Here is a 5764-nt window from a genome sequence, read left to right as displayed (position 1 = left end):
TTGTGTTATAAGCTTGCCTTCCACTTGGCTGTTCCTTGACCTATAGAATTCTTTTTTATTTTATCTTTATTAACTTGAATATTTCTTATTTACATTTTGATTATTATTCCCCTTCCTGGTTTCCTGGCCAACATCCCCCTAACCCTGTCCCCTTCCCCTTCTCTATGGGTGTTCCCCTCCCCATCCTCCCCCCATTACCGCCCTCCCCCCAAGAATCACTGTTCACTGGGGGTTCAGTCTTAGCAGGACCAAGGGCTTCCCCTTCCACTGGTGATCTTACTAGGCTATTCATTGCTACCTATGAGGTCAGAGTCCAGGGTCAGTCCATGTATAGTCTTTAGGTAGTGGCTTAGTCCCTGGAAGCTCTGGTTAGTTGGCATTGTTGTTCATATGAGGTCTCGAGCCCCTTCAAGCTCTTCCAGACCTTTCTCTGATTCCTTCAATGGGGGTCCCATTCTCAGTTCAGTGATTTAATGATGGCATTCGCCTATGTATTTGCTGTATTCTGGCTGTGTCTCTCAGGAGAGATCCATCCGGTTCCTGTCAGCCTACGCTTCTTTGCTTCATCCATCTTATCTAATTGGGTGGCTATATAAAATGGGCCACATGTAGAGGAGGGGCTCTGAATGGGTGTTCCTTCTGCCTCTGTTCTAAACTTTTTTGCCTCCCTATTCCTGCCAAAGGGTATTCTTGTTCCCCTTTGAAAGAAAGGTGAAGCATTCACATTTTCTCATCCTTCTTGAGTTTCACGTGTTCTGTGCATCTAGGGTAATTCAAGCATTTGGGCTAATAGCCCTTATCAATGAGTGCATACCATGTGTGTTTTTCTGTGATTGGGTTACCTCACTCAGGATAATATTTTCCAGTTCCATCCATTTGCCTATGAATTTCATAAAGTCATTGTTTTTGATAGCTGAGTAGTATTCCATTGTGTAGATGTACCACATTTTCTGTATTCATTCCTCTGTTGAAGGGCATCTGGGTTCTTTCCAGCTTCTGGCTATTATAAATAAGGCTGCTATGTTTGTTCAATTTTCTTATCGTCTGTACTTCTTTCACATCCTTTCCATCCCCGATACTGTCCCTGATACTGTCCCCCTTATTTCCTCCACCTCCTCTTTCCCTCTCAGGTCCTCCTCCCTCAAATTCCCACAATCATCTGTTTCCCCCTCAATGCAAGACTGAAGAATCCATACCCTGGTCTTCCTTCCTTCTAAGCTCTGTATGGTCTGTGGGTTGTATCATGGACTAATATCCAGATATTGGTGAGTACATACCATATGTGTTCTTTTGTGTCTGGGTTATCTCACTCAGGATATTTTCTAGTTCAATTCATTTGCCTACAAATTTCATGAAGTCATTGGTTTTAATAGCTGAGTAGTACTCCATTGTTTAACTGAACCACATTTTCTGTATCCATTCCTCTGTTGAAGGACATCTGTATTCTTTACAGCTTCTGGCTATTATAAATAAGGCTGCTATGAACATCGTGGAGCATGTGCCCTTGTTATGTGTTGGAGCATCTTTTGGGTATATGCCCAGGAGTGGTATACCTGGGGCCTCAGGTAGTACTATGTTCAATTTTCTGAGGAACCTCCAGACTGATTTCCAGACTGGTTATACCAATCTGCAATCCCACCAACAATGGAGGAGTGTTCCTCTTTCTCCCCATCCTCACCAGCATCTGTTGTCACCTGAGTTTTTGATCTTAGCCATTCTGACTGGCGTGAGGTGGTATCTCAGGGTTGTTTTGTTTTGCATTTCCCTGATAACTAAGGATGTTGAACATTTCTTTAGGTGCTTCTTGGTCATTCGATATTCCTCAGCTGAGAATTCTTTGTTTAGCTCTGTATACCCTTTTTAATAGGGTTATTTGAGTCTCTGGAGTCTAATTTCTTGAGTTCTTTGTATATTTTGGATATTAGCCTTCTATTGAATGTAGGATTGGTAAAGACCTTTTTCCATCCATGGATTGCCATTTTGTCCTATTGACAATGTCCTTTGCCTTACAGAAGCTTTGCAATTTTATGAGATTCCATTCATCAATTCTTGATTTTAAAGCCTAAGACACTGGTGTTCTGTTCAGGAAATTTTTCTCTGTGCCCAAATATTCGAGGCTATTCCCCACCTTTTTCTATTAGATTCAGCATATCTGGTTTTATGTGAAGGTCCTTGATCCACCTGGACTTGAGCTTTGTACAAGGAGATAAGAATGGATAAATTTGCCTTCTTCTACATGCAGGCTGCCAGTTAAACCAACACCATTTGTTAAAAAAGTGCTCTCTTTTCCACCAAATTATTGCTTTAGCTTCTTTGTCAAAGATCAAGTGACCATAGGCTTGTGGGTTCATTTCTGGGTCTTCAATTCTATTCCATCGATGCACTTGCCTTTCTCTGTACCAATACCATGCAGTTTTTTTTTTTAATCAATGTTGCTTGAGGTCAGGGATGGTAATTCCCTCTGAAGTTCTCTCATTGTTGAGAATATTTTTTTGGTATCCTATTTATTTTGTTATTCCAAACGTATTTGAGAATTGCTCTTTCTAACTCTATGAAGAATTGATTTGGAATATTGATGGGTATTTCATTAAATCCGTAGATTGCTTTTGGTAAGATGGCCATTTTTACTATGCTAATCCTGCTGATGCATGAACATAGGAGGTCTTTCATCTTTTAAGGTCTTTTTTGGTTTGTTTCTTCAGGGATTTGAAGTTTTTGTCATATAGATCTTTTACTTGCTTTGTTAGTGTCACAACAACATATTTTATATTATTCTTGGCTATTGTGAATGTAGTTGTTTGTCTAATTTATTTCTCAACCTGTATATCATTTATATAAAGTAAGGCTACTGATAATTATTTGAGTTAATTTTATAGCCAACCACTTTACTGAAGTTGTTTACCAGCTGTAGGAGCTCTCTACAGGTAGAATTTTTGGGGTCAATTATGTATACTCTCATATCATCTGCAAATAGTGATATCTTGACTTCCTCCTTCCCAATTTGCATCCCTTTGATTTCCTTTTGTTGTCTAATTTCACTGGCTAGAACTTTGAGTACTATATTGAATAGGTAGGTAGGTAGGGAGAGAGAGAGAGAGAGAGAAAGAGAGAGAGAGAGAGAGAGAGAGAGAGAGAGAGAGAGCAGCCTTGTCTTGTCCTTGATATTAATAGGATCGCTTTGAGTTTCTCTCTATTTAGTTTGATATTGGCTATTGGTTTGCTGTATATTGCTTTTATTATATTTAGGTATGAAGCTTGAATTTCTGATCTTTCCAATACTTTTAACATGTATGGGTGTTGTATTTTGTCAAAGGCCTTTTAAGCATCCAATGAGATTATCATGTGGGGTTTTATAATTTTTATTTTGTGTATATAATGGATTACATAGATGGATTTTCATACATTAAACCTTCCCTGCATTCTTGGGATGAAGCCTACTTGATCATGGTGTGTGATCATTTAAATGTGTTCTAGGATTCGGTTCGTGAGTATTTCATTGAGTATTTTTGCATTGATATGCATAAGGGAAATGGGTCTGTAGTTCTTTTTTCTTTGTTGGATCTTTTTGTAGTTTAGGTATCAGTGTAACTGTGGCTTCGTAGAGAGAATTGGTAGTGTTCCTTCTGTTTCTATTTTTTGGAATTGTGTTAGAAGTATTGGTGTTAGAAGGTCTGATAGAATTCTATACTAAAACCATCTGGTTCTGTGCCTTTTTTTGGTTCAGAAACTTTTAATGAGTATTTCCATTTCCTTGGTGATTATGGGACTGTTTAGATGGTTTATCTGAGCCTGATTTAACTTTGGTACCTGGTATCTGTCTAGAAAATCATCCATTTCATCCAGATTTTCTAGTTTTGTTGGGTATAGACTTTTGTAGTAAGATCCAATTATTTTGCAAATTTCATTATTTTTTGTTGTTTTGTCTCCCTTTTCATGTCTGATTTTGTTAATTTGGATGCTGTCTCTGTGCCCTCTGATTAGTTTGGCTAAGGGTTTGTCTAGCTAGTTGATTTTCTCAAAGAACTAGCTCCTGGTTTTGTTTATTCTTTGTATAGTTCTCCTTGTTTCTACTTGGTTGATTTCAGTCCTGAATTTGTTCATTTCCTACTATTTGCTCCTTTTGGGTGTATTTGTTTCTTTTTTGTTCTAGAGTTTTCACATGAGCTGTTAAGCTGCTACTGTATGATTTCTCCAATTTCTTTATGGAGGCACTCAGAGCTATGAGTTTTCCTCTTAGCACTGCTTTCATTGTGTCCCATAAATTTGGATATGTTCTGCCTTCATTTTCATTGAAATATAAAAAAGTCTTAAATTTCTTTATTTCTTCCCTGACCAGTTGTCGTTGAGTCGATAGTTGTTTAGCTTCCATGTGTATGTGGGCTTGCTGTTGTTCTTTTGCTATTGAAGACCAGCCTTAGTCAGTGGTGGTCGGATAGAATACATGGGATTAATAGAATGTTCTTGTATCTGTTGACGTTTATTTTGTGCCCAAGTATACATTTGATTTTTGAGAAGGTACCATTATGTGTTGAGAAGAAGGTATTTTTTTTTTGTTTTAGGGTGAAATGTTCTACAGATACCTGTTAAATCCACTTTGTTCATAACTTCTTTTAGTTTCACTGTGTCTCTATTTTATTTTCTGTTTCCATGATCTGTCTATTGGTGAGAGTGGGGTGTTTAAATATCCTACTATTATTGTGAAATTCAATAATGCTTTGAGCTCAGTAATGTTTTCTTTTTACAAATGCTCTTGCATTTGGGGCATAGATGCACAATTAGAGTTTCTCTTAGTGGATTTTTCATTTTGACGAGGATAGTATCCTTCTTCATCTTTTTGATGAGCTTTGGTTAAAGTCAATTTTATTTGATCTTAGAATTTCTCCAGCTAGTTTCTTGAGATCATTTGCTTGGAAAAAAATTCCAGCCTTTTACTCTGAGTAATTGTCTGTCTTTGTCACTGGTGCATTTCTATATAAGCAAAATGCTGGGTTTTGTTTATGTATCAGTCATTTTAGTCTATGTCATTTTATTGAGGAATTGAGTGCACTGATCTTAAGAGATAATAAGGAATTGTGATTGCTTTTCCTGTTACTTTTTGTTGTTACAGGTGGAATTGTGTTTGTGTGGCTCTCTTCTTTGGGTTTCTTGCAATAGATTACTTTCTTGCTTTTCTAGGGTGTAGCTTCCTTCTTGTTTTTACTCTCTTCTATACCTATTTTTTCTTAGTTCTGTCTTTTCATTGTGTCCTGGTTTTCTTGAATGTTTTTGAGATACAGATTTTTTGCTTTTCTATTTTTCCTTGACTGTTGTGCTAATGTCTTCTATTGTATCTTCTACCACTGAGATTCTCTCTTTTATCTCTTGTATTTTCTTGGTGTTGCTTGCATCTGTGATTTCTGTTCTCTTTCCTAGCTTTTCTATCTCCTGGATGTCTCCCTTTATATTTTCTTTAACGTTTCTTCTTCCATTTTTAGATCATGGACAGTTTTGTTGAATTCCTTCACTTGTTTGATTCTGTTCTCTTATATTTCTTTAAGGGTTTATGTGTTTCTCTTTAAGGGTTCTACTTGTTTACTTGTGTTCTCCTGTGTTTCTTTAAAGGGGGTTATTTATGTCCTTAAAGTCCTTTATCATCTTTGTGGAAATGAGTTTAGGTCTGAATCTTGCTTTCAGGTGTGTTGTGGTATCCAGGACTCACTGTGATGGGAAGCTGACCTGATGTTGCCAAGTCAAGTTGGTTTCTGTTGCTTATGTTCTTTTTTTT

Source organism: Rattus rattus, chromosome 2 (assembly GCF_011064425.1).
Source record: "Rattus rattus isolate New Zealand chromosome 2, Rrattus_CSIRO_v1, whole genome shotgun sequence".
Taxonomy (NCBI): Eukaryota; Metazoa; Chordata; class Mammalia; order Rodentia; family Muridae; genus Rattus; species Rattus rattus.
This window is presented reverse-complemented; position numbering follows the sequence as displayed.